A 16825-nucleotide genomic window follows, 5' to 3' on the forward strand; every position below is an offset into this window, starting at 1 on the left:
CAAAGGAAATTCCAACTTGATGACTTTGCTTTTATTTGTGTAACTCTTACACGTAGTAAGTACTATAATGTATAACAGAGCATAAAACTATAGTACTGTACGATATAATTAGCAAAAATTACAATACTTATAAACAAGGTGTACAGCACAAAAAAAGACACTGAGCTTCTATAAACAAGATGTATAGAACTGTACAAAAAAAAAGGATGGATGATAAATCTGCACAGTTGTTAAACAGGTAGGTCATTAAACGGGGAATATCTGGTATTCTGTTCCCGTGCTGGAGGAGGAGGAAGCTGGGGGAGGTGTGATATAATTATTAATTTTTCTACTCTGTTTTGGCCTCACTCTTTGTCTTACTTTTCTCTCATTGCTGAGACAAAATACCTGACACCCAAAGTCAGAGAGGAAAGGGTTTATTTAGCTCACAGTTCATGGTTGTTTCAGTCCATTATCAGCTGGCTCCAAGGCAGGGTGGATGGCAGACAGTCATCGCAGAGGAGAAACAACATGGCACACACAAGGTAACAAAGGCAACAAGGGACCTTTACAGCGTCCCCCTGCCCTTTTTTTTTTGGTACCAGGGATCAAACTCGAGACTTTGTGCTTGCACGGCAGGCACCTCCAGAACCACTGAGCTAAATCCCCAGCCCTGCCCCTTTTGTCTTATTCAGACCTCTTAGGGAGGGTAGCACTCACACCCTAATCCTGGTGCCCTTGAGTTTAGCATTGCATCATGAATCCCAGCCAAACACTCTAGATCAAGCCTATGACCACATGAGGCTTTGCGGGGGACATCTAGACACAAACCATAACACTCTCTTTCTCTTCTTCCCTCCCCTTTCTTTCCTATTGTTCTTTGAGAAAACTAGGAAAATTTCCTTAAAGTTAATTGTGAGGACCCAGTATTCCCCAGGATGAGTCCTGAAACTAGATCTTAGCTAGAGTAGAAATCCTTACTTTTTTGCCTTGTTTGTTTCAAGGCAGTTTACTATAAGCCCCATGGCTGTCCAGGGTATGATCACCTTGAGCCATGTATTGTTTAGGAACAGATTTGTTTTAGAGTGATAGAATTTAAGAAATAATGGGTTTTAAAAATAGAAGGTACCCAGGGGCAGTGGCATATGCTTGTAATGCCAGCAGTCTGGAGGCTGACACAGGAAGGATTGCCATCAGTTCAAGGCCAGCCTGGGTTACTTAGTGAGTTCAAGGCCAGCCTGAACTATATAGTAAGATACTGTCTCAAAAAACAAATAGAACTAATAACTTTCTTTTTTTTTGTTTTAATGGGTCTCAAAATTCTGTGACAGATTTTTGGTCAAGTTGTTTCCATTAAAAAGTGATTTTAAAAACTAATAACTTAAAACTGTCACACACAAAAAGAAAACAAATGGTCCACAAAACACATTCTTCTTTCCTCCTGAAGGTTTTAAGATGCATTATCTTTTACTATTAAACTTAAATGGCCACTTGGGAGAAACAGTTCTGAGACTGGACCACCACGGATTAAGACTGGTGTGGCAGGTGTTAGGGGTGATATTCATTTAGCCTTCTGAGCTTTCAGAGCAGACTTGGTGACCTTGCCAGCTCCAGCAGCCTTCTCATCCACTGCTTTGATGACACCCACAGCAACTGTCTGTCTCATATTGAGAACAGCGAAACGACCCAGAGGTGGAGTCAAAGAAGGTCTCGACACACATGGGCTTGCCTGGAACCATGTCAACGATGGCAGCATCACCAGATTTCAAGAATTTGGGGCCATCTTCCAATTTCTTACCAGACCAGTGATCAATCTTTTCTTTCAGGTCAGCAAACTTGCAAGTGATGTGAGCTGTATGGCAAACCAGGACAGGAGCATAGCCAGCACTGATCTGGCCTGGATGGTTCAGGATAATCACCTGAGCAGTGAAACCAGCTGCTTCCATTGCTGGGTCATTTTTGCTGTCACCAGCAACATTGCCACAACGAGTATCTTTGACAGACACATTCTTGACGTTGAAGCCCACATTGTCACCAGGAAGAGCTTCACTCAAAGCCAGATGGTGCATTTCAACAGACTTTACTTCAGTTGTGACATTGACTGGTGCAAAGGTGACCACCATGCCAGGTTTGAGAACACCAGTCTCTACTCTGCCCATAGGGATGGTACCGATACCACCAATTTTGTAGCCATCCTGGAGGGGCAGCTGCAAAGCTTGTCAGTTGGGCGAGTGGGTGTCAGGATGCAATCCAAAGCTTCAAGCAGTGTGGTTCCACTGGCATTGTCATCTTTACGAGTGACCTTCCACCCCTTGAACCAAGGCATGTTAGCACTTGGCACCAGGACGTTGTCACCATTCCAACCAGAAATTGGCACAAAAGCTACTCTGTCAGGATTGTAGCCAATTTTCTTAATGTAGATGCTGTCTTCCTTACCAATTTCCTTGTATCTCTTTGGGCTATAGGCTCAATGGAATCCATTTTGTTAACACCAACAATGAGTTGTTTCACACCCAGCGTGTAAGCCAGAAGGGGATGCTCACGGGTCTGCCCATTCTTGGAGATAGCAGCTTTGAATTCACCAACACCAGCAGCAACAAATCAGGACAGTAGTCAGCCTGAGATGTGCCTGTAATCATGTTTTTGATAAAGTCTCCGCATCCTGGAGCATCAATGATAGTCACATAATTTCCACAGGGAGATGTCAATGGTGATACCATGCTCATGCTCAGCTTTCAGTTTATCCAAGACCCAGGCATACTTGAAAGAACTTTTCCCCATCTCAGCAGCCTCCTTCTCAAAGTTTTCAATGGTTCTTTTGCCGATGCCACCACATTTGTAGATCAGATGGCTGTAGTGGTGGACTTGCCTGAATCCACGTGTCTGATGACAACAATATTGATATGGGTCTTTTCCTTTCCCATGTTGGGTTTGAATTAGTGGTGGTTTTCACTACACCTGTGCTCTCACAGCAAACCTGTTGTGAAAAAGAGAACTAATAACTTTCTCAGGAAATCGTCCAGAGTTTGTAGCCAGAGGCTTGTGCAGCAGGTCCATGCCATGAGGTTCTTGGGATCCTTGTCCCACCTTCTCTGGGATGTGACCCTTGACCTTTTGATCCAGGCTGGACAAGGAGAAAGAAAAGGAAGGAGAGGCCTGGAAGCTGCCACAAAGAGCTTATGCCAGACATCAATAAGTTGGCTACACCTGACTGCAATGCAGGCTAGGAACTGCACTCTCTTTTTTGGGTGGTCATGTATTTAGACAAAAATCAATGATTATATCATCTTGGAAGAAGGGGACAATGGCTACTGGGGACAACTTAGCCACCTCTGCTGTCATTCTTGTTTGGTCCTGACATGCTTTCTCAAGTTAGAAATCACAGAGAAGGAAAAGTGAGTTTTAGGACCTTCAAAACTTAGCATACACTCTTTTCTCTTCACTCTTACCCTAAAAGAATTCTCCTGGCCTCACCTTTTAGGTACTGCCATCTCTCAAGAACTCTAGACTACTCATAGACTTACTTTACAAACAAACCTGCTCTGTGGTGGACACTATGTTAGGCAAGAAGACCAGAAAGACTGATGAGGGGCAGTCCTATCCTAAGAAGTCTATAGCCTAGCAGAGGTAGACAAGTAACCCAACCGCCTTGAAGGGCTATAGATGCTGTGCTAGACATTGGAACACGGTATCATGATTATAAAAAATGTTAATCCTAACTTCAAAAATAGATGAAGGAAGGATAAAGAAATGCATTTTTTTGTTCTTATTTTTTCCCCATTTCTAGCCCTCCCTTCACTGCCTCCACCCTTCCCTATTTACAAAGACTTTATTTCCATTTTTTCCACTTCTCATTATTTTTCCTTTCCCTTCTTTCCTTTCCCCTGCCCCTCCCACTACCCCTACCCCTTTGGACATTTTCTTCCTATTTTGCATTATCGATTATTCATTCTAATCATTGGTACATTTTAGGTATACAATATAATGACATTCATCATTGGAAATTTGCACCTTTATATAATCTCTCTTGGTTCTTATTTTTCACCCTTGCCCAGCCCTCGCTTCAACCCTTCCATCCCTCCCTATTTACAAAGATTTTGTTCCTATTTTTCCATTTTCTCATATTAATTCCATTCCTTTCTTTCCTTTTCCCTACCCCTCCCACTTCCTTCCCTTTTGTCCCTTTTCTTCCTATTTCACATTACCTATTATACGTTTTAGTTCTTATTTACACTTTCAGTTTCTCACACCAGAGAAACTATTCGGTATTTATATATGTGTGTCCTATTTATTTCACTTAAGAGTATCGCCTCAATGTGCACCAACTTAGCTATAAATGTCTCTAATTTTTCATTTTTGATGGCTGAGTAGTACTCCATTTTATTAAAAAACCACATTTTCTTTATCCAGTCTCCAGTTGATGGGCATTTGGGCTGTTTCCAAGTTTTAGCTATCACAAACTGTGCTGCTATGAAGATGGGCGCACATATATCACTGTGGTATGATTCTTTTAATTGTTTGGGGAAGATCCCCAGCAGGGGAAGAGTGGGGTCAAATGGGACTTCCAGTCCTAGTTCTTTGAGGTATCTCCATACTGATTTCCACAGTGGTTCCCCCAGTCTACACTCCCACCAGCAGTGGAGCAGGGTTCCTCTTTCCCCACAACTCTGCCAGCATTTGTAATTGGTTGATTTCATGATAGCAGCCATTCTTTCTGGGGTGAGGTGGAATCTCAGTGTTGCTTTCATTTGCATCTCTTGAATGACCAGTGATGTTGAGCATTTTTCCATATATTTATTTGCTACTTCTACTTCTTTGTCTGAGAAATATCTGTTCATTTCAGATGCCCATTTTCAGATTGGGTCTTTAAATTTGGGAGGTCTGATCTTTTTAAGTTCTTTATAGATTCGAGATAGTAGACCTTTGTCTGAGGAAGAGCAGGTGAAGATTTTTTCCCACATTGTGGGTTGTCTCTTCACACTGCTGGTGGTTTCTCTTGCTGTGCAGACGCTTTTTAATAAGAAGACAACCCACTTGTTGATTGTTTGTGCTAGTACACGGGCAACTGAGGTTTTGTTCATAAAATCTTTTCCTACACCGATGTCTTCAAGAGTTCTACCTAACCTCTGTTCCAACTGGTTCAGCATTTCTATTTTAATACTTAGATATTTAATCCATTTCAATTTTAGTTTAGTGCATGGTGAGAGATACAGGTCTAGTTTTAATCTTTGGCAAGTTGAAGGCCAATTTTTCCAGCACCATTTATGAAAGAGGCTATCTTTCCTCCAGTGAGGGTGTTTGGCTCCTTTATCAAAGATGAGATGGCTGAATGTGTCTGGCATTGTTTCTGCACCATCTAATCTGTTCCACCGGTCCTCAAGCCTGTTTCTTTGCCAGTACCATGCTGTTTTTATCACAGTAGCTTTGTAGTATAGTTTCAAGTTGGGGATTGTGATACCCCCTGCCATGTCTCTGTTGCCTAGAATTGCTTTTGCTATTCTGGGTCTCTTCTTGTTCCAAATGAATTTTTAGATTATTTTCTCAAGGTCTATGAGGTAAGCTGCTGGGATCTCAACTGGAATTGCATTGAATCTATATAGCAGTTTTGGAAGTATGGCCATTTTCACTATATTAATCCTTCCTACCCAGGAGCAAGGATGTCTGTTCATTTTCTGATATCATCTTCAATCTCTCTTTTCAGAGTGCTACAGTTTTCAGAGAAGAGGTCTTTGATTTCTTTTGTTAGGTTGACTCCTAGGTATTTCAGTGTTTTGGATGCTATTGTGAAAGGAATTGTTTGCCCTATTTCTCTCTCAGTGAGTCTGTCATTGGTGCAGAGGAAAGCTATTGATTTTTCTGTGTTGACCTTGTAACCAGCTACATTACTGAATTTGGTTATTAAAGTCTAGAAGACTTTTGGTGGAGTTCTTGGGGTCTTCTATATAGAGCATTATGTCATCTGCAAATAATGACAATTTGACTTCTTCATTACCTATCTTTATTCCTTTTATTTCTTTCTCTTGTCTAATTGCCATTTCTAATGTTTCCAAAACTATACTGAACAAGAGTGGTGATAGTGGACATCCTCCTGATTTTAGTGTGAAGTATTTCAGTTTTTGACCATTTAGTATGATATTGGCTGTTGGTTTTTCATAGATGGCTTTTATCGGTTTGAGGTAGAGACCACCTATTCCAATTTTTTGTAAGGTTTTTACCATAAGTGCATGTTGGATTTTGCCAAATGCTTTTTCTGTGTCTATGGAGATAATGACATGGTTTTTGTCCTTGGCTCTATTGATATAGTGTATTACATTGATTGATTTTCGTATATTGAACCACCCCTGCATCCCTGGGATGAATCCCACTTGATCAGGGTGTATGATCTTCTTGATGATCTTCTGCATTCTATTTGCCAGTATCTTATGAAGGATTTTTGCATCTATGTTCATTAGTGAGATTGGCCTATAGTTCTCCTTTTTGGTTGGGTCATTCTCTGCTTTGGGGATCAAGGTGATGCTTGCTTCCAGGAATGAATTTGGGAGTATTGCTTCCTTTTCAATTTCATTGAAGAGTTTAAACAGTAGTGGCAGTAGTTCCTCTCTAAATGTCTTGTAGAATTCAGCAGTGAAGCCATCAGAGCCTGGACTTTTCTTAGTTGATAAGTTTTTTATTATGTTTTCAATTTCATTGGTTGATATTGGGTTGTTTAGAATTTTTAGGTCTTCTTCGTTCAACTTTGGTAATTCATATGTATGTAGGAATCTGTCCATTTCTTCTGTGTTTTCTCTCTTATTGGCGTATAGGTTCTGGAAGTAGGCATTGATGATCCTCTGGATTTTTGCTGGATCTGTTGTAATTTCACCCTTTTCATTCCTACTTGCATGGATTTGGGCCTTTTCTTTCCTTTTTCTGATAAGGTTGGCTAAGGGTTTGTCAATTTTGTTCATTCTTTCAAAGAACCAACTCTTGGTTTCATTGATTCTTTGTATCATTCTCTTAGTCTCCATTGCATTGATTTCTCCTTTGATCTTTGTAATTTCCTCCCTTGTATGAGCTTTGGGTTTGTCCTGCTCTTCTTTTTCTAGAAGCTTGAGGTTCAGCATCATGTTGTTTAATTGGGCTTGTTCTGTTTTCCTAATATGCATATTCAGTGCTATGAATTTCCCTCATGAGACTGCTTTCATTGTGTCCCATAGATTCCGATATATTGTATTGTCATTGTCATTTAATTGAAGGAACTGTCTGATTTCTTCTTGAATTTCATCTATGATCCATTGGTTATTCAGAAGTGTGTTGTTCAATTTCCACGTGTTTATGAAATTTTTTGAGTTTCTTTTGCTATGGATCTCCAATTTCATCGCACTATGGTCTGATAATATACAGGGGATAACTTCAATTCCTTTGCACTTACTTAAACATGTTCTATGTGTGAGTATGTGGTCTATTTTGGAGCATGAGCCATGTGCAGCTGAGAAGAATGTGTATTCTGATTTTGTGGGGTGGAAGACTCTGTAAACTATCTGTTGAGTTCATTTGTTCAAGAGTTTGATTTAGTTTTAGTATTTCATTACTTATTTTTTGTCTAGTTGATCTATCTATTTGTGACAGTGGGGTGTTGAGGTCCCCCACTACAATTGTATTAGTGCATATATGACTTTTCATGTCCATTAGTATTTGTTTTATATAATTGGGCACTCTAGTGTTTGTGGCATAGATATTTATGATTGTCATCTCTTCCTCTTGGATTGTTCTCTTTACAAGGATGTAGTTTAATCAGTGTTGGTTTGAAATCTACTTGATCTGCAAAGAGGATAGCTACTCTTGCTTTTTTTTGGGTTCCTGTCACATGGAATATTGTTTTCCACCCTTTAACTTTCAGTCTATGAGTTTCCTTTTGAATTAAGTGTGTTTCTTGCATGCAGCATATTGTTGGATTTTGCTTCTTGACCCATTCTGCCAGTCTATTTCTTTTGATTGGTGAATTGAGACCATTAACATTGATGGTTATAACTGATATGTATTGACTTATCATTGCCATGACTTTTTCTTTTTGTTGGGTTCTCCCCCTTTACATTTAATTTCTTGTCATGCCAGATGGGTTCATTCTCCTTTGCTTCCTGGGGTTGTGATCCTCAATGTCTGTTCCTAGGATATTGTGTAAAATTTTTTCGAGTGCTAGTTTGGTATTCACAAAGTTCCTAAGGTGCTCTTTGTCATGAAAGTATCTTATTTCTCCATCCATTTTGAAAGATAGTTTTGCAGGGTACATCAATCCGGGTTGGAGGCTGTTTTCTTTTAGGGCTTAGAATATGTCACTCCAAGCTCTTCTTGCCTTGATGGTTTGTGTTGAGAAGTCTCCTGTGATTCTGATGGGCTTTCTTTTGTATGTGATTTGTTTCTTTTCTCTAACTGCTTGTAGAACTTTGTTCTTCTGTTGAGTTTCTGGAATCTTAACAATTATATGCCTATGTGTAGATTTTTTTTGATCAAGGCTATTTGGAGTCCTATATGCCTCACTTATCTGTATGTCAAGTTCTTTTCCCCTGCTTCAGAAGTTTTCTGCCATTACTTCTGGGAAGAGTTTTTTTTAATGTCATCTGCACTCTCTCCTGTTTCTTCATTGACTCCAATTAATCTTATGTTATTCTTCTTTGCATCGTCTAGCAGCTGCTGGATTGATTTCTTGTGTTCCCTTACAATGTTGAAGCAATTTTTCTTTTTCTGGTCATTAATTGCAATCTTATCTTCTATATCTGAAATTCTGTCCTCACATTTGCTTATTCTGCTGTGTAGACTTTCAATGGAATTTTTTATCTCCTGGAAATCTATTTGCATCTGTTTTATGGATTCCATTTGTTTCCTATGTTGGGATTCCATCATGTTCCTGAGCTCCTCTCTAGATTTATTAATCATGTCTTGCACTAGGAGCACAGTATCTGCTGATATCTGAGAAATTATTTCTGATTTCATTTTTTCCAGATCCCCTTTTGTTACCAGTTCAGTGGGTCCAGCTCGTTGAGTATCAGTGTTCCATCTCCTTTCCCTTTGCGGTTGTTGTAAGTCATCTGGAAGTCTGGTTTTGAGACTAATTTACATGTTTTCTCATTTTGGCTGGGGGGGGCAGGGGGGTGCTCTTGGCGTCCACACGGCTCATCTTCTCTGAGCTGGGAGAGGTGAGCCAGGGGGTGGGAGAGGCAGTAGGGATGGTGGCCCGAAAACCCCTTCTTCTGGGCCATGAGTGGTGGGATGTTTGGCAGCCCAGAATCCCCTTCCTCTGGACCAGGAGCAGTGGGACGGTGGCTCAGAAGCCCCTACCTCTAGGCTGGGAGCGGCGGGATGGACAGCAGCCCAAAAGCCCTCTCCTCTGGGCTGGGAGTGGCGGGAGGGATGGTGGCCGGGCAGCCCCCTCCTCTGGACCAGGAGCAGTGGGATGGCGGCTCAGAAGCCCCTACCTCTGGGCAGGAATTCTTTAAATGCTGAGAACTTGATTAGCTCCAGTACAGTGGTCTTGGTGGTCCGGTGTCCTCTGCATCTTTGTAGCGTGGAACCAGGTGGCTGTACAGAAAAGAGGACAAAGGAGCGGCGGGGGTGGGTGGGGTGGTGGAGTCCAGTGGATTGCTGCTGTGGCATGGGCTGATTCAGTGTTTTCAGCATGACTGGCAACCTTGGGACCGCGTCTGCAGACCTGCCTGTCTGCAGCGGGCTGATTCAGTGTTTTAAGCGTGACTAAGAAATGCATTTTAAAGGAAGTCTCCATTAAATTGAATGTTTAAACCAGGCATGGTGGAACATGCCTATAATCCCAGCACTCAGGAGGCTAAGGCAAGAGGAATATCATTAACGTGAGAACCCACATAGTGGGTTCAAGGCCAGCCTCAACTACATAGCGAGAACTTGTCTCAAAAAAACCCAATAATAATAATAACAATAATAATAATAACCATAATAACTGAGTGTTTAAAGATGAACTCACTGGGTGGAGGCACAGGGCAGGCCTTCTTTCTTCCTCTTTTTTTATTCCCTCTTCCATAACTAATACGATTTGGATGCAACCACCTGTAATAAAACAGATTAGTTCAGCTGCTGTCTTATTAAAAAGACAGTATTTGGGCCCGGGATTTAGCTCAGTGGTTCCACCACCTGCCTTGTAAGCGCAAGGTCTCAAGTTCGATCCCCGGTACCAAAAAAAAAAAAGAGACAGTATCCTCTGTAATAAGTTTAATTTATCAACTTGTATATTCATTTGCAAGGCAATTTCTGTAACCTTGTCTGTTACAGAAGATAGATGAAATAAAGTTAATTAACAAAGGCAACCAAATGAAAAACAGCCAAAACTTAATTCTAAGTAAAGGTTACAGAACATGACACAAAGCAAACTGTGGTAGGGCTTTGTAGATATGGTGGATTAATTAATGGTCAACTCAAGTGGGAACACCCAGCTGAACTAACTTGGGGTGGTTCAGGGTGTGGAAGATCCACCTGAGGATTGTTGCCAAATGACATAAAAGGAGAATGCGAGGGGAAGACTGCATGCTGCTGATTTTCCCTGGAAAGGTCTTACCCCAGAATTCTGGAGGCCTCCACCGTGATTCACCTATGGGGGCCTGTCAGAGACTCCAAACAGCAACTCACCTCCCACCAGCCTCCTACTCTCAGAAGAGCAGAGGTTGCTGAGCTTTGGCTGCTGTTGTCTTCGGAGGACCTCCTATCTTCACCTTCACTTGGGTGTCATCTCCTGGCTCTCTCTGCAGACTCTCTACCCTTCAGCACCAGCCCCTGGGCTTTCTGGTGCAGATTTTCATCTTCCATTCTGGACTCACTGGGGACTATGGTGGGCTCCAGGCCTTTGGCTGGACTCGTACAGGACACTGCTGTGGGATCCAGGCTCTCAGCTGGATTCTTTGGATTTGCAGTGCGTGGACAGATCTCTCACACTCTTCTGCATTTGACTTTTGGGTGAATATTATAAAGTAATCCTATAAATTATGTATCCCGTATTAAATCTATTTACTTGTAAACCCTGACTACAACAGTAGATAAGGTGAAACAATTGTTTCTACAAAGACAAATTACTGAATTCTGTATAAATGCAATTGTACACAATGGACTACTTCACTTTGCTAAATTATTGAGCCATTGTCCATTTTCAACATTCAATTTAAAGTTTCCCTCTACTTATCATGAAAGGAAGGAAAAATGAAGTTGAGAAATTATGAGAACAAAACTTGGTGTTTAGGAAAATATGACTTATTATAGTATATGATTTTGAGAGATTAAAAAAGTTCATTTCTCCACAAAAATTCAGGGCTGCTAAATTTCTTCAATTAAACCATCCTAGGTAAACTTCAAAATTTTTACAAAACTTTCTTCCCCATGAATTTTCATTAAGTCAGCATCTTTTATACCTTTCTTAGCTTGCAAAATATGCATGTTTCTACATACCATATAACATGAGACTTATGGTTCCTTATACATTATTTTTACAATTTCAAATTCTTTGGCGGATATCTTGTTTTCCAGTATTTAACACTACAAACATTCAGTATCAAATAAAGCAAGATAAACTATATAAAGCAAAAATCCACAAATATTTTTATATCAAAGGGCAGGGAGCAAATAGTTTAGATTTTGTAGGCTGCATACAGTTCATGTCATATAGTCATCTTTATGTGCCCCCCCCTTTCTCTTTGTGGTCCTAGGGATCAAGCTCAGAGCCTAATACAAGGGTATCTTGGTTTATGAACTGAATTTGTCTTATGATTTTGGGGAAGATGGCTGCATTTGTGTTTTTGTGGGGAAGATGGTCGTGGTAGCATTTGTCACCAGATATGGAGTTTGCAAATAGAAGCAAAATTTTGTCAAACACTTGTTTGTGAACCAAATTGTTTGCAAACAGAAGCGTTTGTGAATGGAAGTATTACTGTACATGCTAGGCAAGGGCTCTACCACTGAGCTATATCCCCAGCCTTTTGTTTTATTCTTTAACACAACTTAAACATATAAAAGCCATTTTAGCTCATGAGCTACACAAAAGCAGGATTTGGTATGGCTATGGACCTTAGTTTGCCAACCTCTGAAAAGCTTTGATTTAAAAAACTTACACACATATAAATAACTACAACACAAAGGTGACATATTAATGCTATATACCAAAAGTACAAAATATGTTCATATGTAGAATTTGGTTCTTTTCCATTGTTCTTCTCAGCAATGGTATCATTATCCATAAAGTGATGAACACAAATCTCAGTCACCCTCAACACAATCCTATCTCTTCCCCTTTCCCCTTGTATTTAATCTATTGATGAATTCCACCACAAATATCTCTTTGTGTAGTTCTTTTCTGATCATAACTATGTCTCACTTATCTGTATATCAAATTCTTTTTCCATGATTGAAAAGTTTTCTGGTATTACTTCTGTAAAGCGATTTTTATGCCCTTTGTGGTATCTTCTGATTTTTCACTGATTCTAACTAATCTTAGATTAGTCTTCTTGGCATCATCTAGAAGTTCCTGGATTAATGCTTCATGGTCCTTTGCTATTTTAAGGTATCCTTTATTAGCTGATCACCAACCACAGCCCTGTCTTCTTGGTTTTTTTTTTTTTTGGTACCGGGGATCGAACTCGGGTCCTTGTGCTTGCGCAGCAGGTGGTGAAACCACTGAGCTAAATCCCCGGCCCAGCCCTGTCTTCTTGGACTGATATTCTGTCCTCACACTGATTGATTTTGCTGCATATAGTTTCAGTAGAGCTTTTAATCTCTTACATTTCTGTTGAGATTGTTTTACGGACTCTAGTTCTTTTCTATGTTGGCCATTTATGGTTTACATGTCTTTAGCTCCTCAATTTTTTTATTAGTATCTTCTCTAGACTCAGTAACTATTTGTTTTATTAGGTAATCAACTCTTTAATTATCTCTGGTTTGAATTTGCCAAGCATCTTATTGATCTGTTTTGTTACTTTCACTCCTACTATTTCAGATATTTTCACTATGTGGCTTCTGATTTCTTCCTCCTTGTTGCCCCCTGGATTTGCTTTGGGGGAGCTGGGAGCTTTTAGGGGCATTTTGATTCCCTAATTTCTCATTTTCTATTTTTTTAAAATTTCGTTTTCTGTGCTGAAGTTTGAAAATTGCTTATGGTGGACAGCTTTATTGCTAGTATCCAGACATCTTTAGGTTATGTCTGCTTTTCAGAGATGTCCTCTAGGTATATCTAGCTATTGGCCTTTGGGTCTGTCCCAGGATCCATCTGGTTCCCTTTATTAGGGACAAAAGAATGCAGCCTATTTGGCCCAGAATCCAGTTCTTTGGTAATGTGCCATAGTATTATTTATGACCCCTAGGATATCTAGATACTGGGATACAGAGAAAACCAATTGATAGCAACAACTAGTCACTTTGGCTCAGTAGTAAAATTAGCAATAATAACAGTATCAAATACAAACTGGATAATGACAAACTCTAATAACTAACACTGTACCACCTTTAACCATAGAAACGAGATCTATAATTTATTACAAACTGTAAGACAAACCAGATCTTGATATACAGTAAACATTTACTCAATAGAGCAATTTTACTTCCATTAACAACAGAACAGTGTTCAACTGTAATAAAATATATTTAACTATCTACAGATTCATAAGGGGTAATGGTTATATTATTGTAGTAAGGTTAGAGGTTTAGGGAATGGGAGCATGAAAAAATAGAATTTGAAAAAAGTAAACAATGGAAGATGGGAAGAAGGTAATAAAATTGTCATGAAAGATCCTATTAAGGAGTAAAAAAATAATAGTATTAGACAACAGTAACAGAGAAAACCAACAATGAAAAAGATAAATAATAAGGAATAGAGCTTGAACTAGAGAAAAAAAGATAAAAAATAAGGAAACAAATTAAAAGAGATAGCAAGAAAAGAGGGCGAGATAAAGAGGATCTAATCAAACAAAAAAAGTAATATTAAAAAAGGGAGGAAGAAGAAAATGGGTGACAGAACTCCAAACCTCACCAAAACAGAATTACAAAATAAAAAATATTAATAGGGAAAAACTGGGTAGGAGGGGGGCTAGGAAAGACAGAAGAGTCAAAGGAATATGAGGTGGATAGGGGGTTGATACAGAAGATAGGAATGACTGAGAGAGGAGAACATGGCAAATTAGAAACTTTAGAGGAAGAGTCAATATACTGCTAATATTCTTTCTGAAAAAGAATTAAATAGAACTGCTGTGGGATCTTGAGATGAGGACACGAGGTAGGGAGATGAGAAGTGGCAGAGAACCTAGACATCAACTCAGTCAAAATAAATAGAAGAAAGCTGGGCATGTGGTGTACACCTGTAATCCCACCACTTGAGGATTGCTAAGAGCTTGAGGCCAGCCTGCACTGCACAGCGAGATCTTATCTTAAAAAAAAGCAAAAACCGAATAAACAAAATCTTACAACAAAACACAAAAGACAACCAGACAATGGCAAACTAAACCAAACAATACAACACAATAAATCCAAAACTCAAAAGATATCCAACTGGAACTCAATTTAACACTCCAACAAGAGAAAGTACATGTGATTCACATGTAATCTCTTTGCCAGAAAGCCTGGGAGATGGTATTTACTAGAGTGTAACTGAGCCCTCACCCTCTGGAGTCTGCAGTTTCCTCGGACTATGTGTGCCTGGCGCCAGTCTCTAGACCCGGCTGAGCTGTGGGAAGAGGGCCCCAGCCCTCGGTGAGCGCTGGTGGAGGTTCTGCAAGGGAAGGCAGCGGTGGCAATCCTTTCCCAACCGCTATGCCAGCGTGCACCCGTCTGCACAGTTGCCCTCCGCAGTCTGGTTGCAGGTGACCCGGCTCCAGGTTCTCCACAGGTGGGTGTCTGCTCTGTGACTGGGATGGCGCGCCACAGCGCACAGGAGGAACAGAGCCTGCTGCGACTCAGCTCGACCGCGGGCCCCAGGGCTGGCTCCTGCCGGCCTGTGCGCGCCCGAGGCTCAGCAGGCCTTGTGGGCCAGAGTCCATCAGGCCGCAGCGCTCGGGGCTGCGCACGCATGCGGGGAACAGGCGGCTCTCGATGGGGCCGGGGCCGGGGTCCTGAGCCCTCCAACCCAGCCAGCGCGCCCCTGGCCTGAGTATCCGCTCCGGCCTGAGTCTGGGTAGGAGGGGCCTGTGCGTGAAGCCAGCGAGCACCAGCTCTGTCCCAGAGTGCGGTCTCCGCCCCAAGTCGGCCCTCAGACTCCGCCTCGCTGTGCACAATGGCTGCCCGAGGAGCGGGCGTGGTGTGGCTGGCTCACCTCCTACAGCAGCCCACTTCCTTTTTGCTTTCTTTCTTTCTTTTAGTATCCGTTTGTTTGATATGATCCACGTATCAGTTTTCCTTAATTTTCTATTTCCCTCTCCCACCTTCCAAATACCTTCTCAGTGGACCCTTCCGGAGCTTCCCCAAGTGAAGTGATGACTCCTCCAGTCAGCCGTGTTGGATCCCGTCTTCCCAACCTCTGCCTTGTCCAGCCGTGGAATCCACAGCTGTGGACTTGGTCAGGACAGGCACGGGTCTGCTCGCTGGAGCCACTGTCATTGTGTGCCACCCGGCCATGGTTCCGCAGCCCACGGTTCTGCAGCCCATGGCCCGTCAGTCCAGGGCCCGGCAGCCCATGGGTCAGTCTGCCTCCCAAACACCTCTCAAATTGATCCTCTTCTCTCAGTCTGACTGTCACAATTCTATCAAACTGCCTCAGACTTTTACTTGAGATGCAGGATTACTAACTGCCGTCTTTAATCCGCCTTTATCCATTTTGCTTTATCAAAAAAGTATTATATCTTCTTCCTATTTTTCTATCATTTCCTCTCGTTTCTTCCCTTCTTTCACTTTCTTCCTTCTTCTTTCTTATCACTTCCTGAACTGTTCCAGTTACACTGCTGTGCCTCTCCCAAACTGCATTTGCTTTGGCCAGTTTCCAAGCCCAGACTCCTAATGATTTGGAGCACTTCTGATATCTTTCCAGTAAATCCCTCCTTTTATTTGAGTAAAATGGTTTATAGGACTCAAAACAAAAAAGATTCCAAACTGATGCACTGTTTCGATTTCACTTTCTTCCAGTCTATTCTCAACACTACTGCCTGAGTGATATTTTAAGCGAAGATCTAATTCTACACTTTCTCTGCTTGATACCATTAGTGGTTCTCTGTCCTTGTCTGGAGGGTCTTCCAAAGTATGGAATGCGAATCTTCTAGAATCTGGCCCTTTTTCCTTTCTTGGTCCCCATCTCTATGCCTTGTGGCTGTCTGTTCTTCTGCCTCCAATTCCTACCACTCTTTTACATTCACAGGTCAATCATTTTCAAGAGACGCCTTGGAATTCCCTGCCTTACAAAGCTTTCCTAACTGCCCTATGAGAGCCCCCCTCTGCCCTCCTCTGCCCCCCTCTCATGTAGACCTCTCTGTCCTTTGGGCTGCACGTGTACCCTCTTGTTAACCCTGCCTCCTTCTCCTCCTCGCCAGGATCTCACCTGCCTTCACATCCATCTTCCCATCCTATGTCATTTCTCTATTTCTAGCAGTTCTTATGTGGTTGGTATTTAGTACACATGTATTCAATGAAAGTGAACAATTTTTTCCGTAAAACATTTGAAAAGTTAAAAGTAAATCAGCAGGAGGCCTGCCGCATTGGGCCTGCGATGCTGCTGCTGCCCTTGCTCCTTGCTGACCGCGGCCTCCCAGGGCTGCCTCCACCCGGGTCTGCCAGCCATACAGTCTGCCTGTGGGCAACATGAGCTTCTTGGTAAGTAGCCTGATTCAGTACAATGGCACATGAAAAACCAGATTTGCAAGTTTTGGAGGAGGTCCAAAGTGAG

General features: G+C 41.6%; 1 pseudogene across 1 annotated transcript; it reads right to left on the reverse strand.

Annotated features, from left to right (window-relative positions):
• Positions 1 to 1293: 1293 nt before the first annotated feature.
• LOC101705008 (elongation factor 1-alpha 1 pseudogene) lies at positions 1294 to 15851 on the reverse strand (annotated as a pseudogene). The gene is made up of 3 exons (XR_015452344.1): positions 14617 to 15851; positions 9953 to 10035; positions 1294 to 2956 (listed from the first exon to the last, which is right to left on the reverse strand). The product of XR_015452344.1 is annotated as an elongation factor 1-alpha 1 pseudogene (transcript).
• Between the last annotated feature and the right edge of the window lie 974 nt (positions 15852 to 16825).

This window comes from Heterocephalus glaber, unplaced genomic scaffold (assembly GCF_053883595.1).
Source record: "Heterocephalus glaber isolate CG9 unplaced genomic scaffold, H.glaber_assembly_v1.0 deba00001444, whole genome shotgun sequence".
Taxonomy (NCBI): domain Eukaryota; kingdom Metazoa; phylum Chordata; class Mammalia; order Rodentia; family Bathyergidae; genus Heterocephalus; species Heterocephalus glaber.